Genomic DNA, 11,390 nt, shown 5'->3' on the forward strand with positions numbered 1-11,390 from the left:
AGATCGAATCGGTATTTGTGAAACGTCCGGTCGCCTAATAAAAAAAATCAAACGTACCGGAGCACCTGCGGCTGAGCTGGCAAGCTTGCTCTCGTAGTGGAGTAAACAAAGCAACTTGCCGTCAATAAGGCCGTCCTAAGGGAAGCTCAGAAGTTGATGAATGACAAAGAAGTTCCATCTCGACAGCGGCTTTCCGGGAGTGAGCGAATTCCGCGTAGCAAAGCCTTCGGGCTTGTCGTCTGCTAAACCCAACTCAACGAAACCGCCACCGACTCCGCGGTAACTCTAGGTAACTCTCGCCTTATTGAGCTGCACTACAGCGGTGTCACTCTCGACCACAAAATCTTATTTATAAGAACTGAGAGGGCTGCATTTATTAATGTTTGTACGCCAGATATTTGACGGGCTTATTGAAAAGCCTCCAAAAGTTTTCAGTGCCGACAACAACTTAGAAATGGGGAAAACGGCACTTTTTCTCGTTCTTCCCATGGAGTCCCATGCATTGGCTGGTGTCAATCAATGGCCGCTGGAGGTGACACTCGGCCTCATCTGCCAAGTCCTCGGTCCGTGTCAATCAATGGCCGCCGGAGGCGACACTCGGCCTCATCTGCCGGGGCCTCGGTCCGCGATGCAGCCTACTCAATAGAAATCAGTCGCTCCAACGCAAGGAGGTTATAATGGGCAGGGGGGTGGCGTCCCTATTCCCAACGCATGGAGCGAAGTGTAACGGAAGTAGGCGTCTCCACGAGCCGCAAGGAGCATTTCTTACCAATGGGAAGCCTAGTGAGTGGGCGCCGCCGTTAATTTCGGTGCAAACAACCGCGTTGCGATGACGTTTCCGTGGCAACGCGACTGTGTGCACCGAAAGTAATGGCGGCACCCACTTTTATTTGAAGCAGCGCTTAATAAACCGGTATGGTCGGAATTGGATGAGATTATTATAAACGAACGCCTGGGCCCGTTTGCTCATCTTGCGGCTGCGGCCGCGGCCAAGAGGGATTTTTACGTCACGTGACCAGCTCCATGGGGACAAGGAAGTACCTAGCGTCCCTGCCTAATGGCGGAGAGATCCGCATCGCTTCAAGCACAAAAGCCTAATGTCGCTCGCAGGAAATGATTGCAGGGTCTTTGAACTGGAGTCCAATTGACCGCCCCGTTATACTGTAGGAGCGGCAGGTAAAGTTATGGCCAGGGAGGGTAAATAGGAGCCAAAATAAAGAAAAAACCACACGAGATAAAAGCGGTAGCAGCATATTTATCTACCTCCGCCGGCGCCGGCGCCTCGCGCGTTCTGCTATGGTCGAGAGGTTCAACCGCCGGTACTTGTCGTCGCGGCGTGAAAGTTCCGGGTTCAAATCGCGCTAGGGACTTCTTTTTTTTCTTTTTTTTGTATTTTGCGCGTGTCTTACTATTTAACTGTGATCCTTTTTAGGAAATCATCCACTTGCACTACTGCGCCTTACACGGTTTTTACTGTTGGTCCCACCTGTTCAATTGAAACGCCGGGAAGAAAAAAGAAGGATCAACGCAAGTTAACGCGCTAATACAATCATTTCATAATGTTCATTAAAAGGAAACCAAGATAACAGCATCGCTATGGCTTTCACACTAACGGAGCCGAAACAAGCATCTTTTCCCCAGCAACTATAGTTTTATGTGTTTTTAAATATACAACGCTCTTGCTACGATTCCTTTCAATAACAAGAGACGCCTATTTAGGAATAATAAAAACTGCAGTTGTGACAATTAAAAACAAAAAAGAAAAAAAAAGAAAAAAGAAAAAAAAAAGACTAGCAACTGTGGCTACACTGATTGAGCGAAATCCTACAGGCAAGGCAGCAAGTCAAACGTCTGAGAAAGTACTAAAACCGAAATAAAAGCGATCATACTTTTACTTGCATGGAATGTGATAAAAAGTATATTTATACTCTTTACATTTTGTTGTGGCAATCGTTTTGTAATATTACCACATTACTTGTTGAATTTTAGTTAGATTAGCGGACGATCACGACTGAATGCAAAAATGAATCAGGCGTCGACATCGCAAACCCTCTCTCTAATGGAAACACCTAAAATGACTTTGGAACAACAAATAGAATTGATTATAATTAATTCCATTTATGATCCAAAATCATTTAGGTCCCTCACTCTAATGCAAACTCCTAAAATGACTTTGGATCAACAAATGGAATGAAATGGTTGTATTAGCGCGTTAACTTGCGTTCATCTTTTTTTTTTCTTCCCGATGTTTCGATTGAACAGGTGGGACTAACAAAAAAAACCGTTTAAGGCGCAGTAGTGCAAGTAGATGATTTCCTAAAAAGGATCACAGCTAAAAAGTAAGACGCTCACAAAATACAAAAAAAAAAAAGAAGTCCCTAGCGCGATTTTAACCCGGAACTTTCACGCCGCGTCAAGTACCGGCGCTCAAACCTCTCGACCATAGCAGCAGGGGCGAGGCGCCGGCGGAGGTAGATAAATATGCTGCTACCGCTTTTATCTCTTGTGGTTTCTTCTTTATTTTGGCTTCTATTTACCCTCCCTGGCCGTAACTTTACCTGCCGCTCCTACAGTATAAAGGGGCGGTCAATTAGATTCCAGATGAAAGTCCCTGCAATCAGTTCCTGCGAGCGACATTAGGCTTTTGTGCTTGAAGCGATGCGGATCTCTCCGCCATTAGGCAGGGACGCTAGGTACTTCCTTGTCCCCATGGAGCTGGTCACGTGACGTAAAAATCCCTCCTGGCCGCAGCCGCGACCGCAGCCGCAAGATGAGCAAACCGGCCCTGGTTGCCCAGCAGAAAGTAAGTGACTAGAATTGAGACGCTCTAGACGACGCACCGTGAAGGACTTGGCGGTGCGCCACGCATTTTTTAATAAACAGCAGCAGCAGATCGCACGAGCGCGCATGCAAGCCAGTAGCGCACAAAACAACGGGCTCGCGCTTCCAGTTCCGACTTCGCTCGCACATAATGTCGAACTAAGTATAAACACCCACGCTGCAAAGCATTTGCATCGTGGGCGCCCACGGCGGACGCCGACCGCATCGAAAGCTAGCCTCGTGAAGCACACGCCGGAGCAGAAAGCAGACGAACCGCCGGTGCGCTACCCCACGGCCTCGGAACGGGTGCGCAAGGCAGTCTGGGATTAAACGCATCTTCCGGCATCACTCAGGCTGACGTCATGCCGGGTCCTGTCTGTTTAAACCAAGGAGGTTAGAAGTACTAGGAGGGGGCACGTTGCAATATTGGGGAAGCCTAGTCATAAAAAGTTTAAACGATTCTGTGCCCAGCGTGACCGCAGATCTCTCTGGTGATTGGTGCGCGTGACATGTCACGTGTGAGATGGATGGTTGATTGTAGAAGGACTCCTTGCAGGCCTGCGCGCGCTCCGTCCGGGAGGTTTTATCAGATCGAAGGCTAGACTGTGGTGTATTCTAGTAGCCTATACACCAACTCAACTCTCCTACGTCACGCCGCGGTGGTGGCGCGCCGGACGCACTTCCGGTCTCGGGCGGTGGGCAGAAGTCGCCGTGCCAGACATGCATTCCTGTGTTCCTTTGGAAGAAACGAGACAAAAAACCTGCCTTCTCGTCAAAATGCTGCGATGGGGGCTTTACCAAGAGAGTCTGGGAAGGTTTGAAGATCAGTTTTCATGTGTTTTTGCACCCTCCGTTCGTCCGAGAACGTGGATAGCAGCCGTGAAAAGGGCAAACCTGACGCTGTCGAACTACGATTGCGTGTGCGGGCCACAATTTGTAGTCGCCGGATGTATTTGCTTTGTTCCAACATGACCAAGAGAAAACCCCCAAGTTGTTCGGACCACCCACGGATTCAGTGCGTCTTCAAATTCACACGGCCGCCTGATCGTTCGAACTTTCGTCTGCTCTTTCAAAGTTGTCTGCTTTTTGTCGTCTGCTCGTTCAAACAAAAGCGGCCCGTAGACCAAAGTTTGAACCGGTGATTGCAATAAAAAGTAATTGCAGGCCTCAAAAGACTTAAGTAGGCTCGGTGTAAACAGTAGATACATGTTAATTATTGGTACCGGTGGCCATCACCTACTTTTTACGCTTTGTCTGTTCTCGCTTCCGATTTTCAGTATCGATGTCGATCATCGCCGCTACCTTTTACACTTTTGCAGCACGAGCGACGTCGCGACCGAAAATAGCTACAAGAATCTCATCATGGTTTTGGCGTCCATTCTGCAGCGTTCATGCGAATGAATCGCCGCACGTCAAATTACTTACGGAAAGTTTAGCGGCGTAACGAACCTCGATAATTTCGCTCAGGCGATTGAAGTGGTGAGACATTGCGATGAGGACGTAGAATCGACAACTCCATCGCGAAAAAGAGTATGCAGACCCACACAGACGCCGACCACGTGACATTCGAATGGTTTGTTGACGCGGGACGCGGTGCTTCTTGCCCGTACTCCATTGCGCGTGCGTTCGAACTGTCGTCTGCTCTTTCAAACTTGGCTGCTTTTTGTCGTTAGTTCGTTCAAACGACAGCGGCTCGTAAACCAAACGTTGACCCGGTAATTGCGATAAGAACTAAGTGCAGGCCTCAAAACATTTTTGAAGGTTCGTTGGGGTAAGTCGGCTAAGTGTAAACAGATACAAGAAGTTGTTGATCATTGTTACCAGTGGCCATCACCGACTTGTATTGCCCGATTCTACTTGAGGTTTTCAGTATCGATGTCCACCATCTCAGCTACGATCCACGCTTTTGCAGTCCGAGCGACGTCGTGACTGAAAATAGCGAGCAGAATCTCGACGTGGGAGTCAGGCTTTAGCGCCCATTCTGCGGCGTCCACGTGAAATGAATCGCCGCACGTCACATTATCCACGCAAAGTTTTGCTGAAGCCGCTCAAGTAGTCAGACATTGTTAGGAGGACGTAGAATCAACAATTCCAACGCGAAAAAGAGCACGGGGACTCCCACCGACGCCGACAACAACGCAATTCAATGGTCTGTTTATGGGCGACGGCGGACTTCTTGCCCACCATCCACGGCGCATGCGCGGCGCCGGTGACGTCCGCTAGGGGCGCTCCGGTTTGTTTGTAAACATGAGTTGGTGTATAGTAAGACGAAGGCTAGCTACGGTCACGTGATGTGGTCACGTTGGCATGGTGAGTGAGGAGAGTAAGGAGGAAAATGAGAAAGAGGCGAGGCGTCAAGGGAGCATGGCTTGTGGAGGCTACGCGGCCGACGTCATGCCCTCTCCTACCCTTCTATTCTCCATGGTTTAAACGTCCTTGCTCCAACGGAAGTTGATGGCAATACCGATGGCCTTGTGCAGTCTTCAGGAGTCTGTTTTTCTAAAACGAAACCAAGCCTGGTGGTTGAAAAACTCGTTTTATTGCAAATCACTACTACAATAATAATACTAATGCCATTCTAATATTAATGTAAAAATGTAGAAATAATAAAATTATCTTAATTTTAGCTAAACCCTGAGTCAATTATTTTAGTTTGTTTTTCTTCTGCGTTTTCTTTTATTCATGGGGTAAAAGAGAAATCAGAGAAATTAGCCGGGAGGTATCTCCTGACTGGCTACACTGTTATCTCGTTTTCTTCGTCGTATTTACGTGTGGGCGTGAGTGTGTGAGTGCGTGCGTGTGCGCGTGCGTGTGTTTGCTTGCGTGAGCGTGAGTGTCTGCGCACCTGTAACCTATCTGTGATTGGAGATTTGTCTTCGTCCTTTGTCCCCTTTTTTCTCCTTCTACAGGGTTCATTATCGATATTCTTATCCAGCTCACTTTCACTTTTGCATTAATTGATCATCATCTGTCGCGGTCGACTAGCACAGCACTAGGAATGAGTGAAGACAGAGTTTGAGCAAAAAAAAAAGAAAAAAAAAAAAATATATATATATATATATATATATATATTATATTATATATGTCTTCCTGACGAAGGCCGGACTCCGGCCGAAACGTCGAAGATTAAATCGTTCGTTGTTGCTGTTTTCACTAAGGGTTTTTTCTTCTCAGTTATATACCCAAGCCTTCGGTCTCCCGCCACCATGCCCGTTATATATATATATATATATATATATATATATATATATATATATATATATATATATATATATATATATATAATAAAGCGTATATTTACAACAGAAAGTACACTACTAGAAAATAAATCCAAAAGTCAAACACACTCGGTCCCCCGTGACCCAGTCCCCTGAATGTCGATCGTCACTCACGACCTTGGAATGCTGAAGCAGGGTCAGCTGCACCTCATGGTCATCTCTATACTCCGTTTTACTTTATGTTGTACCTAGTGCCACTAAATAAGCTACGCTTCAGAGTAACGACACTTGGCCATATTGTGGCTTAAAATCATGGCTGCCAGTTATCTGAAGCTCTATCTGAAATCACAGGAAACGCTTTTCCGTCCTCCTCAAATGTTTAAACAGTTGACGACAGAGCAAATCAATATTACAAGAGCTTCCTAACACCGAATATAATGCTGAGGAAGTCGAACTTCTGAATCAAGAGGATCGGCAGTTGCGTCTGCTCTGCACAAGCCCCAAAATGGCGGCGCCCACAACAATGTCGGGGGAACGGAGTGCCGATACTCTAAGCGCAGCTCATTTAGTGGCTCTAGTTGTACCGTAGAGAAGGCTAGAATCGCAAGCTCATAGCGCGAGGAGCTGCTTTTAACGCACGAGAGCTTGTGCCGCCGAGATGTGCCCTAGAGCAAGGAGCTCGCGCTAGTAGCCTTCTCTGCGGTACAACATAAGGTGAAACAGAGTATAGAATGCGATGTCGCTAGGTCGGGGTCTTGGAGATCGGTGAGGTTGCTTCACTACATTGGAGCGTGGCCAGTGGCTGGTGGACTCGCCTCGGACAGAGCCAAGGACGTCCCCCTCCAAGTACACCCTTAGCTTTTCTACATCTTCCTCTTCCTTCTTTTCGGTTAGCCTGTAGACAGCTCGCCCTTTCGTTGATTCCTCTTCTATCTCCTTCACAATCGTGACATCATCATAGCCTTAAAATGCAGGCAATTCAAACTTGTTGCTAGACTGTTGGCAGCTGTTAAAACCTTTTTGCTCTACTGACGTCCAGCTCCTGGTTAGCTCATTTGGTAGAACGCTCTATTTGAAATGTAGAGGTCCTTGGCTCGATACCACGATCAGGTGGATTTGTTCATGGGCGCATCTGTCACCTAGATGTGTTTGAGATGTTTCGTTGATCTATATACCCCTTGTTTCCGTTCTCCAGGGATTATTACCATATTGCTTTTGTTATATGAAAACGAGTATATTTGTTACCCCGAAGCGGATGGGGGATGTTACGGCAGCTTGACTGACGCAACATCCTGCTTCAGAAGAGGCAGGTATTCAGTGCAGAGGAGGTAGTACAGGGCGGCGAGCACCCTGATTTTACCTCGTGAACGAAAATGTCCATGCGCCTAGTGTTCAGTTCGAGGTGGCCGCTGAACGATTCGCGGAGGTCGGTCTTCTCCACATAAAACTTTTTCGCAACCCCTTGTGCGCCGCGGATTCTGGTCGCTTCAAAAAGCGCGGTGGAGTTCTCGGTACAGATGCTGATGTTTGCCGTTTTGGTGGTGTTGACCCGCAGGTCTCATGTAACCTAAGTAAAGCATATGCGAATTATCTTAGCAAGATTGACTGCCTTTTAAGCGTTTTTCAAAGGCTTTCTATGTGGCTATTGTAGACGAGATTCAACCACTGCGCCCCAAGCGGTAAAATGTTAGAACTTCACCCTTGGGACATCAAACAACTGTGATGCGGCGCTCGGCCGCCGTGATGCCTTCCAGCTTTAAGCTGGGGCTTGTGTTCTAACAAAACAAGTTGGTGGCCTAGTTGGTTGAACGTCATAAAATATTATGGAGAAAGACAAAGGACGAAGAAGAGCAGGACAGGACAAAAAATCAATAAAGAAATTAGTCGTTGGCTGTTTATACAGCAGGAGGTTAGTCTGTAGAACATGGTGGCATTGTTGTCCACTGTAGATGAGCAATTTAGCCAGTGCAGTACGAACCGCTAGCTTGGGGTCTTTAACGTGCACCACGCTATAGTGATACATGGCCGCACGCCGGTACGTTGCTCATTCAGATCGAAACGGGCAGGGCAGGACAGGACAGGACAAGCGCTACTTTAAACTGAGGTTTTAATGAAAAGATAAAGACAGTAGAGGACGAAAATAAATATATATAAAAGAAAAAATGAAAAAAAAAAGTTTTAAAAGGAAGACTGAGAAAAAATTTAATTAAAAGCTAATAAAAAATGACAAGATAAAAAATATAAACTTGCTTTTATTAAAAAAAAATTCAAACAAAAGGTCGAGAAAAGTAGAAAGTTTAGGATATAAGTAGGTATCGTAGCAAAACCTAAATACCACGTTTCCCCTCCCCGTTTTCAATGATGTAACTTAACGGGAGAAAACACAAAGACAAAAACAAGAAACCTCCGACCAGCTGTTACGTCATTCCCAGATCTTTCGTCCGCCAAAGGCGTGTCGGCCGTGTAGGGAGCGCGTGCAATTGCAAGCTAGACACCAATCGTAACATCTTTTTCTGACCTTTTTTTTTTAAGATAGAAAAAGTGCGCGGTGTGACCAACCAGCAACTGAACACATTTACCTTGTCTTTTCTGGGGTTCCACCTAAATACTCACAAAAAACGCAAAGAATAACGGAAAAAAGTAATGAAAAATGTATATAACTCGATGCCTAAAAACACGAAAAAAAATAATAATTGAGGTGTAATTTATATAAGTCTCGAGAAGAATATGTTGCCAGTAATGTAACAACGTTACATGTTACTCGAAATGAGTAACGTAAGTACTGTCAGAAGGGAAAGCGTGCAGGCGAGCTGGCTAAACGACATAGTTGAAAACCCTTTTCTCAGGGTTTTCAACTATAACGCAAGTACGTTACCCGTTGCAGTTTCGAAAATTTAACGACCACGTTACTACGTTACCGGAAAAAAGTATCGCGTTACCGGTGACGCCGTTACTTGTAACACCTTGCTGCCAACACTGGTTTTCACAACCCAGGTGGGTGGCAGCGGCCGATAGGGTTCTTGAGAGTTGCAAAATGAGCGATGGCCGGAGACCTTTTCTTTTGTATGGACTATATAGTGACATGGCGTTTCTTGAGCACCAAGGGTCACCAGTGAGGAAATAAAGCAATACCAGCTAGAAAAAGAGGCCTGAACCGTTCCTCACCAAGCGTCATCGCTAGTGAATCCACGCAACGGTGCCTATACGGAGTGCAAGTTCGTTTTGCTTCTTCTGCAGGGGTTGTAGTGACGTCAGAAAGACGCCGAGCTCCGATTGGCTCTGATTGAAGGATATAGTGGGTAGACCTCAAAGCAGCTTGCTTCGAGGTCTACCCACTATCCTTCAATCAGAGCCAATCAGAACTCGGTGTTCTGACGTCGCCACAATGGCTGCAAGAGAAGCAGACGAAGTGGCGCTCCGCAGAGGCGGCGTCAGCGTCACCGACAACGCGCCGTGCAGCGTCTCACTATACGTGCGCGACGTTAGAACGCTGCGACGCCAAGACGGACGCGTCTGCCTTTTTGCATTGACTCTCGTCGACTTTCGGCATGCTTGAGGCTTGGGGTAGTTTTTGGAATTCATTAATGATGACATCATAGACAGCCCTTGTTTTCTAGATGATATGAGTCTAATACTTTAGCACAGAGGTTCTAAAATGAGGTCCGGAAACCCTTTGGGGTCCGCGATGGTATCCCAGGGGTCCGCGAAATCCTGTCTCATCAGTCAAGCCCGGAATTATAAGTTGTCTTTTTTTTGCATTGAGAAGAAACGTTGCTATTTTCGGGTGAGTTTCTTTGTGTGTACGTCAATAAGTCTACTTCACACTAGCAATTAGTTATATTATTTTTTAAATCATTGTCATGATTAACCTACACATTTCCCTTCCCCTCACCACGAACGGGGTCCTCCATTATCTCCGCTGTCTACAAGAGGTTCGCAAAACATGAATGGTTGAGAACCATTGACTTATCAAAACCTGCAGAAAAAAAAGTTAGTTATATTCGGCTTTTTCGATTGCATTCATAAACTGCGCTTTGCACAAGGCTTGGAATTTGTGGGAATGGTAGACCAGAGACAGTGGTAGCAGAGTGCAAACGAGTAGAACACGTTATATTGGTTGGATAAAAAGAAAAAAAGAAAAAGAAACCTAATGTGTTAATAAGCTGACGTTTTTGTGGGCCTATAGTATAGTCGCCAAAACAAGAAAAGACATTGCAAGTGCTAGTGGCGTCTATTTGAGTGAGAAGAAAAAAAATGTTTAAGAAAAACAATTTTGTGGTTTTTCGTACTGAAAAGATTTTTTTTTTTTTCATTGAACGATATGCCGCTTTTTAGTGGGCAAGTAGTAAGTCTCAGTGGACGTGGGCTGATCGAAAACTAATTTAGTTTTACCTATTCACTGATGTAAATTTTGTCCTCAGCACGTATTAGTTGGCCACCACGTCTTGTTTCACGTTCAGGATCAATTCCAGCTTACTGCAGCGCGCAGCACATTTATGCAAACTTCAGAAACGGTTTTTATTTTTTTTTTCAGTTCGTGAGCGTACAGTGTCCCACAACATCGAAGAAGTCATTTTGTTCGCCCATAATGTGCGAAGACACGAAAGCGATATGTGTAGCACGGTCGCGCAATGCGGGTGGAACGGTGCCGTCCCGTACCTGAGGATGGAGGTGCAACATGGATAATTCTCGTGGCCGTCGTGGTTTGCGCCGTGGATGTCACTGACGACTACCGTCAGTGATCCATGAAGTAAGTAGGCAAGGGCGGTGTAAGTTTCTAAGACCACCCAACATTACGCGTAGCAGCTGGATACCGACAAAGTGGGATTTCGCAAAACGCGAGCCATGTTTGAAAACAAGTCTTTCAGGCAGACGACACGATGATTCAACGTTCATCGCGGAAATCTTGGCCTGACGCCAGGTCTACTCTCTTTGCTTGTCTTCGCTTTATTTCGCGAGGTACGCGGACTTTCCTCGACTTTACTCTCGTCGCGGCAAAAAGGGAGAGAAGATTTTTTTTTCTTTAATTTTCGCTCGCACGGCGACGACAAGCGACGAGGACGAAATCTCTGTAAAGCGTCGCTCATAGGAACCGTGCGGATGTAACTCAAGCCCCGACCAGGGCGCCCCTAGCGGCAAACAGATTCGCTTTCCTCGGGCAGCTTCTCCATCCCGGCGCGTTGGGATTGTGTGGAAAACGTTATTGCGGTCTAGAAATCGCAACTTGCGAGATGCCGGTTCCCACCCTGAAGAGTAGAAATAATTGCTGTGTGGTTGGATGCAACAGCACCTACACAAATTTGCCCGATACGAAGTTTTACGGGTTTCCCGCGAAGTCCTACGAGACAGAAC

Source organism: Ixodes scapularis, unplaced genomic scaffold, assembly GCF_016920785.2.
Source record: "Ixodes scapularis isolate PalLabHiFi unplaced genomic scaffold, ASM1692078v2 PGA_scaffold11__112_contigs__length_91849675, whole genome shotgun sequence".
Classification (NCBI taxonomy): domain Eukaryota; kingdom Metazoa; phylum Arthropoda; class Arachnida; order Ixodida; family Ixodidae; genus Ixodes; species Ixodes scapularis.